Here is a 19,249-nt window from a genome sequence, read left to right as displayed (position 1 = left end):
CAAAACCAACCTACCAATCCAATTATCCATCAGAGACTCTGCAGCCACTGCGGCTCTTACATGACTTGCAGCCTTTCTGATCAAGGGTCGTCACAGGACACCTAAGCAGCAAGAATTTCACATTTCAAACTCGGAATACCTACCAGCAGTTGCCAGTTTTCAAGAAGTATAGGGATACCTCTTTCACTTTTCTTCATTTTAAAATACTGAAACACAGTGAAGACATTCAATGTAAGGTTGTTTGTTCGCTTGTCCTATTCCTATAAGTAAACTAAGCTCTGATCCTCTATCTCCTTTGCAGCAGGGAGCAAAACAACTCTGTTAGAAGACCCCTGCACTTAACTCATCACCCAAGTTTCTACATATGATTTCTCCTCTAAGCTTACAGCATAACGATGGAGCTCCACAAGGCTAGAAAAAACAACATTTCATAGGTATCATCTCAACAGTCTGCATTTTCACCACTGAATGAGGGGAAGAAGCCCACCCAAACCAGTCCCCCTAGCGACTCAGTGGGAGTCTGAAGAGATGTGGCAAATCACTACTCTGTCTTTTTGTGTGTGAGGCTAGCTTTCTATTTTTGCTTTGGGTTTTTCCCTCTGGTAGAAGACATAGCCCCTTATGGAAACTAGGTAACATTTTAACCATTCATCAAATTTCCCTCTGCTTCGACTTCTGAACAAGTTTAAAAAATATTTTGTATACAGAAAATTAAATCTGTATCCAGCAGATATCATTAACTAAAATATGCTGACCTGTTGGCAATTGCCAGGTCTAATTTTAACATAGCACTTTGTTTAGCCTGGTGCTTTCTACTCTTTCCAGCATTTCTAGCACTGATACTGTCTAAAAAGAGGCTAAGAATATTTAAAAGACATTTGATTTATTGCCATTTCCAACCTGGCAACCATACCTTCCAGAACACATGCATGACAATCAGGGCTGTGAAAATATTTCCTGTCGTATTTTTAAGAGTGCTATGTGAAACACATACAGAAAAAGGTAAGACCTTCTAACAACTGTTCAAATGCCTCCACTGGCTAATTTTCATTCCAAAATGCATGTAGGGAAAAAGTAGGCTTTATAAGCTGCGTACCGGTACCCCCGTTCTAAGTTGAACAAAGCAGGAGACACTGCACTCAGGTGAAAACACAAAAATTGCTTATCTGATGTTCTACAAAGAAGAAAAACCACTTGCTTGCTAAAACTGGGCACAACAGAAAAACTAGGAATCTCTCCAAAAGTGTTACATAAGGCATTGTCAAACTTCACGTCACCTCCACAGGGCCGCAAGTTGCTATTTTCCCCCCATCCCCCGGTGCGCAGGGATTAATGATCTAAATGACACACTTCTCGGATACGAGGTAATAGCAGAAGCCTTCCCAAAGGAGCGCTCCCCGGGCTGCAGGCTTGCAGGGGAGGCTGGCGGGCGATGGGGAAGTCACCCTGCTGGGCTCAGCGCCCGAGCCGAACGCCGGCTCTGCCCCCGGGTCCCGTTGGGGCGGACAGAGCGCTCACGCCCCGCGGCTCGACTCCCTCCGTCCCAGCCGCGGCCGCCGGCCCCGGCTCTCCCGGCCGCGGGACTGGAGCCGGCGCGCAGCGGGAGCGCAGCCCGGCCGGAGCAGAGGGCGCACGGCGCCGAGCCAGCGAGCAGAGCGGAGCGGAGGGGAGCGGAGCAGCCTCCCTCGCCCGGGGGGACGTGCCCCTTTGTGCCGGGAAGCGACACGCGCGCCTCCGCCTGAGCATCTCTTCAATTCCGGATCCGATGGGGATTAAAATCCAGCACATAAAGCTGCCAGCCCGGCCCACCGAACTCGGGTGCCCCCTCCCCGGGCTGCTGGAAGGGAGACACTCACCGATTGTTTCTTGCCCTCCCCCCGCCCCTCGCCTCCAAAAGCAGCAGAGACTTGACGAGAAGGTGCTTACCTTCCCCGGGTGGCTCCCGGGCCGGGCGCTCAGCGCCAGCCGCTCCGCGCAAGCAAGCGGTCCTTCCCCCTCCTGCGCTCCAGGCGGGCAGCTCCAGCTCCGTCCCCGCAGCCCGGCGCTCCGGAGGTGTTCAGCCAGCAGGTCCCAGCTAGGGCGGCAGCGGCAGCTCCACTCTCCGCGGGACGAGGAGCCGCTAACGGTGGGAGGAGGAGGGCGGTGGCGAGGTCCCGACTCTTCCCGGGATGCGCCGCCGAGGTGGCCGCCTCCTCCGGCGCCCAGCTCAGCTCCCTCCGGGGCCTGCCCGCCCCGCGCTGTCCCGAGGTGCAGCCCGGCCGCGTCCGTCCGTCCGTCCCGCTCGCCTTCCCCCGCCCCTCTCCCCGGCGGCGAACCGCGCGGCGCACAGGCCCCGCCGGCGGCCGGGAGCACCCGGGGGCAACGGGGGATTCCGGCCCAGCCTCCTGCCCGCTCCCCGGGGCCTGGTGCACACTCTCCGCGGGGAGAGGAGGCCCTGCCCCGGCCTGGCGATCAGCTCCGGGAAGGTCACCGGCACCGCGGAGCCGAGCACGGAGAGGCTCCCTCCGGCACCGCCGCGGTCGCTGCTATTGCTGCCGGCCCAGAGTCAGCGACCGCTGGGTGCCGCGCTCCGACCGGCTTCGCTCCGTGCCCGTGCCTGGAGACCGCCCCCGAGTCTGAGTGCCAGGCTGCCCCCTTCCCCTTCCTTCCTTCCTTCCTTCCTCGCCTCCCGCCCCTTCCCCGCTGTCAGCCTTCCTCCGCCGGCTCCCTCCGGCGCCCGGTGCCAGGCTGCCCCCTGCGGGCGTCGGGGCCGCGGCTGCCCGCCCGGCGGGCCGAGGCGGAACCGGGAGCGGCCGCCGCTGCCGCTCGGCGGGTGCCGGGAGCCGCACGCCCGCCGCCGCGCTGCCCCAGGCTGGCTCAGCGGCGGCTGCAGCGCCTGTGTGTCTGTGTCATGTCTGTGCCTGGGCGGGCGGAGGCGCGGGCCGAGGCGGGGCCAGCCCGCTCTCACGCCGCCCAGCGACAGGCGCCGAGCGCCCAACCAGCGGCGGCCGCCGCCGCTCAGCGCCCGCCCGGGCGGCGGGGCGCCCCGGGCCGCTACACCTGGGCAGCGCGGAGGGTCCCGGCGCCGTGACAGTGAGCCCGGCCCGCGGCCGCGGGGGCAGCGCCGGCCCCGCGCCCGCCGCCTGGCCAGCGGTCCCGAGCGCCGCCCGGCGCGGGTAAGTGCGGGGAGGGCGCGGAGCGGCCCGGCCCGGCCCCCGCCTCGGGCGCCGGCGGCGGTGGAAGACCCAACTCCGAGCGCCGGGTACCGCGTCAGGAATGAATAAATATGACGGCTTTTGGCTTACATGTGTGCTTGTAAGGAGCGTGTCCCTGCGATGTGTCCTTTCGTGCTGGCGGCTGCTGAGAGTCGATTGATAAGCGCACGTTTTTATTTCTTTTTTTTTTTCCCTGCGCATAGAGCAACCATCAATGCCTTTTTTTTTTTAATTCATAATTTTACTTCATTAGCAGTGTAAAATGGATTGTTACAATACATCAGTATTCTGAGAGGATTGTATGATAACTTGTGTGTATGGCTGTAGAGTGTGCCAGAAATTCCAGCAGGAATATGCAAGGAGAACAGAAATGAACAAATGTGCGTACAATTCCATTTTAGAAAGGCATTGATCCATTCTTAGAATGAAAGATGAAGCACAATATACATGTGCTTTGAGTAGCAATGTAAATAATCAAAAGTATGAGTAATTGGGTTAGTAATCAGGAGTTAATTGCTTTCTTCTTCTAGAAGGATAAGGGAATAGTTTAAAAGAAAAGTGTTGTTCTCTAAAAGATATCGTGAGTGCTAATTTCTCTCATCACCTCAGCTGCTTGAATGTTGTAACTCATGCGGAAGTTTCTTTATTGGGCAGAAATTATGTTTTGCAGTATACTGTACAAAAGTATTGTGACCTCTGGAATAGGTTATTTATAGCCTTCATAGTATTTGGCAGACTTGATTAGGTATTGGTTCATCAAGCTTATTATTCTACCACCAGCAGCATCCTTTTCCTGATGCTTTAGGCAAGAGTGATATAAGATGAACGGAAGTAATCATGATGTTGGACATGCCACTGATATCACATAAGTGTTACTAACTGAAAATTTTGACAAACTATGATAACTAGGAGAGCATTTTGCAGGGGAAAAGAAACCAATTCTGCTTATCTGTAAAAGTAATTTAGTTCTGTTGAGAAGGATTTTCTGGAATAGCTGTGGTTGCATACAGGTTGGTGTCTATGTGCTTATTTTCATGAGCAAATCAAAGCCAGAAATTAGCTGAACTGAACTGACTAATTTTCACTTTTCTCCTGTCTGAAGCCTTAAAGTGATAATGTTCTCCTGCACTGTGGAAGGATTGCAACTGCTTTGATGACAGTCACAAGGTATAGATTTCTGGGGATGTAGGGAGGATGAAGCAGGGCTGTGTGTACAGCTTCATTATTAAGAAAACCAGGCTGTCCACTCTCTGTTACTATAATTTTCAGCAGTTCCATAGTTTCCAGCCCCATGCTATGTTTTCAAAACTGTAACTTGCCAGAGTTGGATCCTACATAATATTGAACAATTTCTGGAGGTTCTTAATGTCTTATCTTCTGTGTAGAGCAGGGAACTCTCAGAACCTACAAGAATTCTTAGGGCTTAAGAGCGGCATGGATTATTAGGATTATCCAATATGCCACCATACATGACAAATGATGGAACATCATACTGGGACAAAATGTCTTACATTAAATTGCTGTGTATCTGTCAGGTTGGTGACCTGCTCACAAAAGGACAACAGTTGTCCAAACCCAGAGCAATGTTTGTCAGAGGCTCCAGCTGCGAGTGCTTACCATGAGGTTATGAAACCTAACAGAGACAGGAGGAATGACAACCTATGAAGATAGAGTTTTTTTGCAGAAATTCTGTTTATAAGCAAGTAATCTTTTTCATAGTCACAATAAAATTGCTCTATCAGTCTTTGTCCTTGAAAATCCTGAAGTGGCAATTGCTTTGGACATTGAGTAAACAAGCAGTGCAGAAGGATACTTATGCCAAGGACAGGTAGAAGAAATTAGATGCAAATATTTGCACTTCAGATGTCATTCAGCCAGGAGGAAGGTTTCTCTAGAAACTACACAAGTTCTGGACTGAGATGTCTAATTGCATGTTAAATAAAACAAACAAAAAAAGCAAAATCTATAGTAATGTCAAGCATATAGATTTTTTTTTTAAAATGATCATTTCATTAGGTTAAAAAATTCAAAGCTTTAATATTTCTATTATTTTAAAATTTTGTAAGCCAGATGTTTATTTTTTTAATAGAAATGTGTCAATTTTGTAATGGTATTAAAGAATTTATTTATACTGATGTAAAATTATAATGTGAGTATTTGGTCTCTTTTTTTTTTTACTGTAACAAGAGATAAGGCACAACAGTTCAGAATTTCAAACAGATTATGATGTTACTACACCAGAACATCAGTAAATAAAATTATAATATCTGACCATAAGACCCTGCGCACTTACAGATTATCTGGTTTTTCATTAAAAGAATAAAATTACTTTCAATTTTACCATTTCTTGTGAAAGGGAGATGTACGGCCCACAAGTATTCAAACTTATAAAGTGCGTGAAGTTCATCTCCCATTTAACACCAATGAAGTCCTTTTTACATTCTTACAGTTGCTTCATTGTTCTAGCTGAATTCAACCACTATGAGGTCTTTTGAGAAAAAAAGACAGTGCTTTGTTCAGAAGGCAACTGAAAAGTGCATTACTACTTTAAATACTGCAATTTGTGACAGTTGAAATAGAAACTAAAATATTCCTGAAAACCAGGAGGTTATTTTGTCCCCATTCCTACACACACACTCTTGTGGCTCATCAGCATTTTGAATACCTAGTGAGGTAGATGCTGTAGATGCTGCTGTGTCACACTCAAGATATGGGATATGCTCAGACAAAGCCAAGTTCTTCCTTGCCTTCTTTTATGTGGAGTTGATGAAATAGCCACTTTTCATAAAATCAACCATTCAGGGTGTTGTCACAGTGAACAGAAAGTCAAACCTGATTTAGCAGGCTAGCTGGATTGTGCTAACTGATCCACAGAAGGTTGTGACTCTGTTTGTGGATTGCTTTTCTTCTAAATGCTAAATTGCACAACTTGTTGATAGTATCAGAGCATGGAGAGCAAGACCAAAAGTCTGAAGCAAGTCCTAACCCTTGAGATGCTTGTTACCATCTGCTGCTGCAATGAATACAGGCTGGGTACTGCTGAACAGGCTGCCTGGCATGTCTTGTAGTAGGAAAAGGCATTTAGAAAAGAAATAAGTGAAATTTAATCTACTCTGGAAAAATAAATTCCCAGTTCTTGAGCATGAAGTAGAAGCTCCATTACATATACTGTCCACAATGGGCAGTAAATTAAAATTTAATGGAGATTTTTCCTGTGCGTGTTACAGAAAAAAAAAAAAAAAAAAAACCTGAGAAAGAGCAAGATTCAGATTGCCTGGGATTATAGGAACTGGAAAAAAAATAAAGACTGGTAAACTAAATGCCTTTAAATAACCAGAAAACACCATGAAATCTTAAAACTTTAAGAATGCAAAAGAAATTTAGTTATTAATTCAGAAATTACTTCGCTTATACCAAAATAAAATTTAGACAATAGTTTAGATTAGAAATAATTAACACAGATTGTTCTGTGTTAATTTCATTTTCATGTTGGTTTCTCCCTGTTTTCAGTTGCATTTCTAGTTGTAAAAAGGTAAACACCCATAGCTAGAGGCTTACATAGCATTATGCCTTAGAAGAAAAATATATATTGCTTTATATTTCTGATAGAACTCTCTGTGTACTTTTCTTTCATTGTTGCCATTCACTACTTTCCATTTGTTGTGATTCAGTCACTTAGAGAAGAGTTGGGGGGGTTTTGTTCTTCTGATTATTCTTTTGGTTGGTCTTTTTTAAGGATTAGTGATTTTAAACCAATAAAAACTAATGAAGATATGCAGAACAAATATGATGCAACTTTAATTTTATGAAGATAATCTGATTTCAGGTTGATAGTACTTCTATGAATTTTGACCTACCATGGTCAAGACAAACTTGTGTTTCTACTTACAGAAATAATTGATTGCTATTTTGATAATGTGATGTGCATAACTTAGAAAATACTTAATTTCATACACAATTTATCTTTTCCCTTCTTTTTTTTTTTTTTTTTTTTTTTTATGCCAAGGAATCTTAACCTCTATGCAATTTGCACCAGAATTCTGGATAATTAACAGTACCTTAATTGCTCTGTGTTAACACATATCACTGCCTTTACAGAGTCCTCTGGGAAAGAAAAGTAGCACTAGAAAAACTTTAAAATAATTTCAAATTTCACTGGCTAGGAAGGGGACAGTGATCCAGACACTCCTAAGCCTAAATGAAGGTATGTCAAAGTCAGTGGGGCAGCTGCATTGATTTCACAGCTGTTCGAGCTGAAATATCCTTGATGTCCTAGTCTGTGTTCTGGGAAAACATATATACACACACACTTTGATGAGGTTGTTTTAATAATTGTTTCTACTTGACTGCCTCGCCCCTCTGCCAAGCAAACAGTGGATCTAGTGTCTCTTTCTTGTTACTGTGTTTCTTTTGTTACACTTGGCCATTTATTACCTGCACTGTGAATGCTGAAACTAAGAAAAGCCTTAACTGAATTGTAGACATGTAAAATTAACATCTGCCAGCCTTTTTTGAAATATTAAAGCACAGTATGTATTATTCCTCCAGTCTTAGCCTTATACGTTTAGATTTTAATTAATCTGAGAACATCTTTCACTATCTGGTGAAAAAGAGGATACTCTACCTGATCACAACAAGACCTTATTTTCCATTAGGAATACCTGTTTTATACATGGAAGGTTTAATTGTTTCCAGAACAGCGTCATTAACTTCTGAAAGTGTTACCAATACAGGCCTCCCCAGAGCCAGGGTACTAATTAGAAAGAAAACTGGCCTTACATTAGTTTGAAGAGTGGTGTCTTTTTTTTTTTAAAGAGAGCAGGAAGGCTCATTCCATCACTGACAGAGTGTTTCTTCCAGAATGTAGGAATAACTGCCAGTTGTATGAACTCAGAAAATACTTGTGGGAAATGAATTATTCCCACAATAAAACAACCTCTTCAGACAACCAACAATAGTGAGCCTAATAATGATTATGTAAATAATGTTAAGAAGTGCATTCAAGGTCTGTGCACTTCAAGCAATGACCTTTATGACCAACACTCTGTCAGCTCCAAGGTCCCTGCCTCAGTGGGTTGGGCATGTTTGGAGGTTGCCTTATGAGTGCTTGGATTGCTTCCTCAGGTACTCAGATGGTCAGTATCTGGCCTTTGTCACATTTATGCTTATTTTATATTAAACATGTTTTAAGTCTGACCAACAAAGAAGTCTACACAGGACTAAAGAGTAAGTGTAAATACAAAATGTAAACTAAATTAAAATAGATGGATGAATAATAAAAACACAGATCCTATTACAAGTGAAAGCATGATATCAAGACTTGTTAAAATAATCTGAAGTTTTGTATTGATGGTCAGGCCTTTAGAATCTCTATGCAAAAAGTACCTGGATTGAAAATAGGTACTAAGGGAAAAGAAATTACCCTCAACCTTTTTATAAGGATCACTGCCTAATGTATCAGAAAAGTTTCTGGCCGAGAATAAAAGACAGTAATTATCAGTCAAACCCTAGAACTTCCATATTTTCTCCCATGAAGGTTGTGTTTTAAATATTTTCTAGGAGGATGTCTCTAGAAAGCAGAAGTGCATTATAGCTGCTACTTTCCAGTGAAGAGAGTAAAATAAACCCCAGATCCTGACTAATGACTCAGGCTTATTTGCTTTTTGACCATTGCAGCAATAGGAATGCCCAGTATGAAAGTTTTCTGGCAGTTTAACAAAATTTGCAGAAGAAAGTTCACTTTCATTTCCTTGTCAGACAAAAGCACAATGAAAATGTATGTACATGCTTCTGAATATAAACAGGGAACATAGTCTGAACAGCTAACGTGGACTTATTTAAGTGGTCACAACAGGTTTGTATATCTTAGAAATGTACTGGGAATAAACTAAAGTGTTCTTTTTCTGGGGATGAGGTGTGACTGTGAGCTTCCTCCTGCTCTCTGTGCAGGACTGTCAGTGCTGAAGAAAGTTTCTGTCTTCTTGCTGACATTTCAGAAGTTGTGAGCTATGATCTGGACTTGCTACATTGGCAAAAGAATAGGACAGGTCACGCCATCTCAGCAGTGAAGCTGTCAGTAACAAGGATAATCCTCAGTCTCAACAGCAGTTACAGGGAAGTTGATGCTAAGGTCAGGCAACAAGGCAAGACCAATACTAGTGCCAATGAGCCTGTCAGCATTAAACACCTCTTTTTCAGAGAAGAACTTCAACGCTTCAATAGTCTGTGCTTCAGACTGTGTCTTGACATGGTAGGGGGTTTTCCTTTCATTTGGGTGAAGCTAAAGCTGTCAGACCTACTAGAGGCCAAGCAGACAAGGCCAGAAACAGGACAGACCTTTAGAGTCTGAAGGTGACATTGAAGGAATCCAACATCAGACACAAAAAATGCCCAAGAAATTTGAGATATTTTACACTCTGTGCATGTACTTGTCTTTTGGAGCTTGGCAGCCACATGGGTGCTAGCATTGCTACTTTCTCTGAAATTGCAGTCTCTATCAGATTGTGTACTGAGGAAAGATGTAAGCTTATACTTACACCATGGATGGTGTCAGAATTCACAGTTCCTGCATCACCTAAAAGAAATGACCAGACCAAGCAAATTTTCCAGTGAAATCAGCACATGTTTAAGTCCATTAAGGGAAGAATTTAATCTACAGAGAAAATAATTTTGAACAACATTTTTCCAACCAACATACAAGAGCTCAGTGCTGGAATCAAAAAACTATCCTTTCACTGTGCCCTTTCCCCATTTTGAAAATATTTCCAAGTGTGATACTTTATTGTTCGTATGTCAGCCTGACATTACAACAGTTCCAGCGAGAGGTTATAACTTGAGAGATTTCTCCAGTAATCCTTTTGAAACTTTTTCTCACCTTCTTCCACTCAGCATAACTAGGTGCAAAATAGGTGCAGCCAAGACAAGTGATCATCAGCAGGAGGAACTGTATTTCCTTGCCTTCTCCCAGATCTAGGTGAAAAAGCAGCCAGTCCTTGGGAGTGGGCTTTATGCCAAGTACAGTGGTAGCTTTGTTCGGGCAATCACTCAGCTTCATTATTACCTCATTTTTATCAATTAGCTGATTGAAAGAAAGGATTAGTGCAAGTCCTCTTTCTGCACTATAATCTGTGATAAATTTGAGAGGTGTTAGAATATTTACTACAGGATGATTGGCAGCTGGAGCTTAGAACTAGTGATGGTTTATAAATCCTTTCCAAATTCTGCTAGGGAACAATGATACCAGTCTGTGAACATTAAAGGAAAAAAAATAATTAACTGAGCCTTTAGAAATATGTATGTGCTTAGTAGAAAGTTGATAAAAGGGAACAGCTGCATCCTTAAAGAATCTATACCCATAAAGTAAGCTCAGACCTCTCTGCTTCTTTCTTGACTAACACAGCAGCTAAGAAAGCTCACTCTCCTTTGAATCATTACCAGGCTTTATATCTGCTGATCCCTGACAACAAATGATTTTAAAAAAACATTCTCTTCACCACTGCAAGAGAATTTTCTTAACTGGATATCCCTCTCTAATCAAGCCTGGGTAAGGATGGATACTGGAATTAACACTGGTGAGTTTATTTCTTCAATAGGAGAGGGAAAGAGAACAAAAGAAATTTGATGGGGTGTTGGGATAAAAAATGAAAAGCAGGATTGTCTGGGTGAAGAAATCACATGTTGCTAAGATAGAAAAGGATACCTTAGAGTTGTGTGAAGTTGGCACCTGATCCTTTTGCACATCAAATAAAGTGAGGGTCTGGTGGAAATCACTCTGTCATCATGTAATTAATAATCATGTTATAATCTGAAAAAAAGGGTATCAAAATCTGTTTGCATGTGAGAACTTGGTTGTCATTTCTTAATTTTGTGTACTTGAGTTTGCAACCGCAGCAATGTTCTGTTAAGGTAGCTTTGGTGTGTAAGGCTGGATATTACAGGAATGGAGAAGATGGAGTCTTAATAAAGATTTTGTTGCTTCAAACTTGTCCTGACTGCATTGCTCACAAGTACCTATATGAACAGGAAGATTTTTTTCATAGTTTCTTTCTAATGATGACACCTGTGGTAAAAAAAAAATCCCCAAAACCTACTAATAGGCCCAAATAAAGGTCAGATGCCAAGATATCATTGAAGGTCTCAGAATATTATGAAAGTCTAAACTGTGTTTGTTGTTGGCTACAGTTAGAATAGAATTCTGCCATCAGATTTGGGATTTCATCCCTGAAATAATAAAACAGATATTTTCCCTTCTAAGCATTTTTTAAGAAACCACATCATTAATAAATGACATTTTTTGAAGAGTATTTTGGCAGGATTGATGTAACAAGGCATGAGCAGAAAGACAATCCTAGCAACCAGTATTCACATGGTAAAGGCTTATATGCAAGTGACAGCTGCATAACAAACTGGATGCTGGAAGATACAGCTGTTACTGCTTAACTTCCATCCATCTGCCCCATCACCTCAGTAGATCAGTTGTTATATGTGCTAGTAAACAGGTGCACACAATGATTAATTTGATAATCTCTCTTTCTACTGTTGAGCAGATTTAGGCTCAGAACAAAGAAAGTTGTGGCCTACCTATCCTGTAACTGATAGCAGAATGTCCATTACACACAATCACATTTAGGCTGGAAAAACCTCTAAATAATTAACTTCAGGTCAGAAAATTTGAAATCCAGCAGAGGTGCAAGCAGAGAATACTGTCTTAAGACATTAGAAGGCTGATTTTAAAGAGGAATTATACCAGCTGAATTGATGTTACGTTCCAGTTGATTTTCTAGACCTTTTCCTTCTGCTAGGAAAGGCGGCAGCCTTTCGGAAAATATTAATTTTTATTTTCCTCTGCTGCAAAGAATAGCCTGAGAAGAAGGACATGCTTGAAGCTATTTGTCACAAAGTGTTTAGGTTGGCCAGAGAGCTTGACTTCACAAATATGCCTCAAATATGCAGTGCAATGGAGTTTCAGCATAGTGTACATCCCTGATATAACTGATGCTTAACATGCTTCAAAGGCATCCTTTCAAGAAAATTTCAGTAGGCCCAGTCTCCAGCCTGTTCTCAGGGTAGTTGTGCAGATCCACACCAAGTTGAGTGAGAAAATGATACTTTTTGTGTTAGAACCTTAACATATATTGGACTGATCAATATTCTTTGAATGACAGGATTGCACAACAAAGTCTGTAGCCCCACAACTCTGTACTTGCCAGTTAATTTTGGTGGAAACGTAGATTTTTTTTTTTTTTTTTTTTTTTTTTGTTAGCAGGGCTGTTCCTTCTTTTAGGAATCTGATAGCAACAATATGCTTTTCATTTTGTGTCTGTCATTTCACCTGGGACAGAAAAATGTGGATGAAGTAGGAAGAGCAAATGCCGGAGGACAAGTAGTTAGTAGAAATCACTAATCTTCAATACTAAAATATCCTGTCCCCACCAGTTTAAATTCATACCGACTCCTCTGAGTAGGTAAGAGAAAAAAGAAAATTTCCATCTGCAGCTTTTGAAACTTCATTTGTCTCCTGAGTACTGAGCACCAGATCTTCAGCTGGTAGTGCTGAAACCTTACCATGTTTCTGGCAGATCCATTTTTCATCACAGACTGTCAACTTGAGTGTCTAAATTCCATATGACCCTCAGTAGAACTTGAGGGCAAACAACAGTTTCCTGGCATCTCACACAGTATTGTCAGCCTGACTAGGCTAAGCTGGGTAGTAGAATAGAGCATTTTACAGTTGGGTATAATGTGCAATTAATTCCTAAGCCTCTTCTGTAGCTACTCTGACTATTCCCAGCTCTACCTCTAGTACTGCTGCTCAAACCAATTACTCCTAATGAAGCATATCAGCAGTACATTTGCTGTTTAAAACTGGGGGATGACCATCTCAAAGCAAACCAGACACCAGAAATAACACTGCAGGGTGAACTTGGACTGGGCAGTGAGCAAAGAGGATGGAATCAAAGAGCTGCATCATGCATTTACAAAGTTTAGGTGAAATGAACACAACAGTACATGAGGCTGGAAGGTAGTTGCTGGAAATGTGGTCACAAAGGTCTTTTTAACTGGTTAAGGCTGTTAATGAGAAAAATTACATCACTTCTAATTGGTATGCATGTTAAAAGCTGTGCCCCAAACAAGTGGAAATCAGATAGGATTCTGAAGAGGCTGTGTAAAATAAGTCCCAAGGAGCAGAACTCAGAGGAGAGGAACTTGCTGGTAAAACAATTTAATTTTGCCACTCACTGCAAATAATCTCAAACAGATTCTTTATACTTTCCTATTTTTGTGATATCAAGCTGGAAGAGCTCAGAAGTTTTCCAGAGCTTGTTGCAAATGCTATGACTCAGTGAAGGTCCCATCTCTAGCCTCAGTGAGTCTCCAAAGGCTAGGGGTACTTAGACCACAGCTGTGGAAAAGATATACAGATATGCTGAGCACTGCATATTGTCAGTTTTCACAGGGAAATCAAGAAGGCTTCTATAGGATTATGTAAACCTTTGCAACAGAGCAGCACCATGTGTGGACCAGGTGAGCTGTGGCCCAGCAGGCTGCTTTCTCTGTACCAGGGCCATGGAAAACCAGCTGTGATTGCAGCTATCATCACTGAGAAAACAGCCAGGATGAAGAGAATTAAACAGTCTGAGACAATTATTGCATAAGAAATGGCTCCAGAGGGAATCAAAATGTGCAGTAGTAAAAAAGAACTAGTTAGGTGGAATCTACTACTGCTGTTATGAAAATATTGATTTGGGAAATAAGTTCTGAAGTAGTAATCTCCATATGATACAAAGGTAATTTTCCAGTTGACACATGTTTTTCCAGAGGGGAAGAAAATCAGCCTGACTTCTGTACTTCTGTAGTTACAGGAATCCTTTTCCAAATTTCTCATCTATTCATATATTTCCAGATTCCCTTGATTTTTTAAAAGCATTTATTCGTGGCTGCAAGTGCAAACATCTGGTCAGTGGGAGGGAGTAAAAGGTAGCCAGAATAAAGAACAGTTGTCTGGAGCACAGACAAATCACTGAAGAATTCACTGCTTATTTCTTGATTTCTTCTTTTTTTTTTTTCCTTTTATGGCTTGCGTTGGTGGGATTTACAGTCTAAGAGCTAACTCATTGTTAATGCTGGTTCTCATCTGGGAATAGACACATTTAAATGCTCATACTGTTGTAGGCACTGAAATTTAGCAAGCCTTTTTTTAACAGTGGTATTCTATAAAAAGCATAGGGAATGCCCATAAGAGGATCTTTTCCTTTAGCAAAAAGACACAACCTGATTAGAACATTATGTAATCTTAATATATCTTTGGTATCTTTGGTATTTAATGCAGAACTCAGACCCTAAGGTGCTGGTGATAACAGCATGCTGGAAAATGGAAAACTGCCAGTCTGGTGACTTTTTCATGGTTTGCCCAGAGTTGATGGCAATTGCTAGATGAGAAGAAACACATGAGAGGAAAAGAGGGATGGCTGCCAACACTAAAAGTCACTGTTGCTCTTTCTTCTTCAGCTAAGACATAAGCCAATGCTCCAGCCATAAGCAGGAACGGGTTGGTGGAGTATTAAGGAGCAGTTACAGATACTTGGACTCTGGAAGAGGTTGAGAATGTCTGAGTGAGAAGATGGTCCTTGAATGCAGATCTTCAAAACTGTATGAAAATAAGTATTAAGAACACATGAAGGGAAAAAAAAAAGGAGGGGGTGGAGAGAGGAATAGGTCAGGAAGAAGAAATTGCAGCATGATAAAAGAAAAGGTGGAGGTGAACAATGGAGCCAGAGACCTATGCAAAAATAAATGAAAAGAATGAAGGAAAAACATTAGTTGATGTTTCAGAGAGCTGAAGGAAGTCATTAAGATGAAATCTGGGAGAAAATCACAGAGAATAAACATGGAAGGCTACAAACCTCATTGCAGCTCACAGCTTTCCCAGTGTGCTGAATGACTAACTCAACAATCTTATCCAACATGAGAAATATTCAAAATACCATTAGTTAATCCTCCCTGGAAATGCAGTACACATTTTATACCACTAAATATGTGCCTCACAAGGTTAATTTGACAAGTTATTAACTGTTTAGCCCAACGGTCCCATCAGTAACCAGCTTGAATAGGAAGACCAGTAAATGTGATGGCAGTGGAACATTAGTGAGTAAAAGAGTGATCATTCTGTAGAGATTAAATGGAAATGGCAAAACAGCTATGCTGGCTCTCGTCTACTCTGAGCTTGTGCAGTAAATAAAGTCAGTCTCCAAATGTTGCATACAAGAGTGAAGTCAAGATAAAAGATTTCAGCCTATCCCTGATCTGATCTCTCACGTAAATGAGAGGACATTTAGGAATATCAGCTCCGAGTGTAAATGAACACAGAATATAAGCAGGGACCGATATATTTGATTTATTAACACAGTATAGAAAACAATCCCCAATTTCTTGGAGTTCTTGGCTTCTTGCAAGGAGTCCTGTCCCTTTTAGTATCCAGTATGGATTATGTTCAAAGTAAATCCCTCTGTTAAATGTCAGCAAATCCAATAAATGCATTAGCATCTTATCTAAGCAGATTTTTTAAGTGGTTTTACAATGGTTAGTACATTTTATTTGCAGCAAAAGTCTTTAGCAATATCTGTTTTTCTTAGTTTCCTGTTAATTTGGCAAGGACTGACACACCAGGTTTCATCACAGACCAAGACTGCATCAGACTCCTGATGAACATTGATCACTGAGACTAATAATATCTAGTTATGGCAAAAGTTTCTCCTGTGTGGGCACTCACAATTCTCCTCAAAGCAGACTGTGAGAATATCTGCAGCAGCTTTTGTCTCTCCCTGTAAACTGATGAAGCCCCCATCAAAATGCAAATGAAAATGCTGCTTTAGTCATAGCACCAAGGTCTCATAGTTTCTGCTTCCAGTTTTAACAGAAAGATTGTTAAAAAAACCCAAAAACCCTAGGCACATCAATGACCAAACCACCAAGACAAACTAACTCAGGGTAAGAATTTAGACTCAACTGTTGCTGGACAGAATGCCTTTTATCAGAACTTTATCCCAAATATTCAAAGTCTAACAGTCCACATCTGCCTCCAGCAGGCAGCAGGAGATTCTGGCAGATTCAGATGCTGAGTCTGGGTCAGCAAGAGGTTTCTGCTCATTTGTAAAGTACAATTTGAGGTACAGTTAAGATTTTTGTGCTGTGAGGGTTTCCCAGCCCCTTTTAGCAGAATGCATTGCAGATGAAACATTTGAGTTAGCAAAATCACAATGCAGAGTTTGCAATGCAAAATTAGACCAGATAAAATTGTAGAGGGAGCATTATTAAGAGAAAGATATGCAAATGTCACATTGGGGTTAGGGTCCTCAGGAAATCAGAAGTGAAATTTAGTGGTTTCAAGGGTCTTTGGAAAATGGTGGCTTATTCCTTGGAGAATGCAGTAACAAACCAGCTGGTAGGGAGGGGTGATGCCAGATACTGAAAGGTGTGCATTGAGGTAGGGGGATAGAAGATAAAGTAAAGGGAATTTTCTCCAGTGCAATAGGCAGGTAGAGGAAAATTACTTCAGGAATTAAAAGCATAAGGAGAAAAAATACAGTGGCCCAGCATACTGGAAACTGGAGATGAATGTAGAGCTCTATTGTCTCCCAAACATAATTTTCTCTTATTGAGAATTTTATTGTTCATGCCCATCTCCAAGACACAGGAGGATCATGGCTCTGGAATCTCACAAAGTTACAGCCAGACAACCATTTCCCCAGAAAGTGACAGAGGAAAAAGATTTGTAGCGCTGGTGAGACGGTTTCTAAAAGAGAAAAAAACTGCTTTGAAGATGTTGTACACAATCATGTAAAGTTTCAATCTGGAACTGACATAAATCTCACATGGAGAAAGAAGGGTGACAGAGCTGCTGTGGGACTTGCAGCCAGCTGTGGACCACCCCACGAAGACTGTTTTTCACTTCCACGTTAACTTCACAATATGCAGTTTTCAGTCCTGTTGATGTTGATGCATCCTTCTGTTTCTAGCAGCTGCCTGTGCACAGTATGTATTGTGGTAGAGGAATAATGAATCAGAGAATGCTTTCTCATGAGACTAAGCTAAGCAAGATGCCTGTCTGGTGGTAGCCAGCTTCTTTACTAATAAAAAATTCAAACCATTACATCTCCTTCACTCTAGGGCTGGCTCCAGCACTCAGTCAGCCTCTTCCTCACAGAAAGCTGACAGTTAGACCAATTTTAAAGCATACAAATCTCCTCATCTTGTCTTCATCTTTCCCAAAAGAAGCAGAACTGGGCTTAAAAAACCAAAACCACATAACCTAAACCCATAGTTTTAAGAGATACTTCTCCCCAGACAGGTAACTGATAAAGCAGCCTTTTAAACCACTTTTCCCTGGCATTCTTTTCACCTATTACTCTTGACCTGTAAATCAGCTCTCAGGAGCATTGTAATGACTGAAGCAACAAGTCCTGAGCGCTTTATCTGACAAACACAACTGAAGGGACAGCTGAGAACATGCTCTGTAGCAGTAGAAGCAGCAATACTGAAAGCATTCATTGCCGTAGCAACTAGGACAACCTCTTCTTTAATTAGCACATCATGGTCTGAACTTTGCTAATAGAACCTGCCTACACTGCATGCCAACCATGGGTTAGGTAATCTCGCGCTTGCCAACACAGGCAGCCTACCACGCTTCTGCTTCCTGACATTCTCCACATGAGCACTCTGTTCTCGGGTCCCACATCTGCAGGCAGGCTGTGGGTGGTGTTAATGAATGATACATCCTTGTGCTTTCTCACCCTGGACTCATGATCTCCTATCCCATCACATATTTTTCTGGGCTGGCAGGCACAGGGTGCTGCGGAACAGCTCCTGTGTGCTCTCTTAGGATTTGGGACGTTACTGTCCGCGACAAAGGAATTATTTCCTGGCATTAGCTTAGCAGATATGGCTTAAAAATAAGAGGGCTACCTCACTGCCCAAGCAACCCCCTTGGCCTATCCTCTCCAGTTCCTCTCCCTGCCACCCTCTTCTGGAGTTTCTTCACCAGTGGCATTATTGATGACTATGTGAAATTTCCAAGATCCAATGGCACCAGCACATATGGAATACACTCTTCCAGAAAATATGCCATATAGGTTTGTAGTGCAGTTATTCTCCATTCCTTCCCCAAAATTGCAGGGGAAAAAAACTTATTAAAAACCTGATCAAAAGAAAATCGATATCTAGATGAAAACAAGTTTTGAGGGGAAAAAATTAGGGTTTACAAAGTCATTGTCATAGCTCTAACTACAGCTTATTGAAATTTGTATCAGCATAGCAATAGTAGCACTAAGTTTAGAGCAGAAAGTAAAACTGGTCTGAGTTAACACTGCTCAAATATTCTGGGCTGAATTCTGTACTGCCACTGGCATTAGAGAAGGAGGGTCCAAAGCTAGCATGGGTATGTCTATGGGAAATCCTACCAAAGCAGTGGAACAAATCGTGCTCTGAGACAACAGGTCTCAGTAAGTGGGAAAAATACAGCATTCAACAGAAGAGAAAACTAAATTTTGATTGTTTTAAATGCTTTGTTTAATAACACTCTAAACTAAGGAAGCAAACTCTTCTCTTTTTTCTCCTGCTATATTGAATTAACCCTGGGACTTAGGGAAAGAACACAAGATCATATGCTGGGTTTGGAACGCCTGCTCAGCAAAACAGTGAATGGCATTGACTACTTGTGGGATCACCTTCAGGGTACTTTCACCCACAGTTTCTGTAAAACTGCATGACAAGATGTTTCTTTATTAAAATATTTATATGTTAAAAATGTTGAAGGAGAGGTTTTCACAATAAAGTGGGGATAGTTTCTGTAGATATTTATTTAGGGTTTTGGTGTGGTTTATTTTGTTAGTTTTTAACGTTGAACAAGATGAGCAGAAAGAGAAAGCTGCTGCCATCCTACAAAAGTAGAGATAACTATTCAAGATACCAGATACTCCTTATAAAGGTACAATCTTAGAAGCAAGAAATTGCATCTCAAAATCAGTAAATTCTCTGAGTGCACATGCATCCCATACAGT

At 42.1% G+C, this 19,249-nt stretch overlaps 1 protein-coding gene across 3 annotated transcripts in view; it reads right to left on the bottom strand.

Moving 5' to 3' along the window:
- The window catches only part of LARGE1 (LARGE xylosyl- and glucuronyltransferase 1), a 269,824-nt gene extending 267,373 nt beyond the window's left edge, over window positions 1–2,451 (bottom strand). For 2 of the 3 annotated variants that reach the window (XM_084205376.1, XM_084205378.1), the window contains exon 1: window positions 1,927–2,451. The gene's annotated coding sequence lies outside the window, so the exon portion shown is untranslated. Of the gene's footprint in view, window positions 1–14; window positions 102–1,926 lie in introns of all 3 variants that reach the window. The other variant, XM_084205377.1, reaches the window with a different exon arrangement.
- Between the last annotated feature and the right edge of the window lie 16,798 nt (window positions 2,452–19,249).

This window comes from Fringilla coelebs (assembly GCF_963513975.1).
Source record: "Fringilla coelebs genome assembly, chromosome: 5".
NCBI lineage: Eukaryota > Metazoa > Chordata > Aves > Passeriformes > Fringillidae > Fringilla > Fringilla coelebs.
Note: the sequence above shows the minus strand (reverse complement) of the source record. Positions and strands in the feature narration are given on the sequence as shown.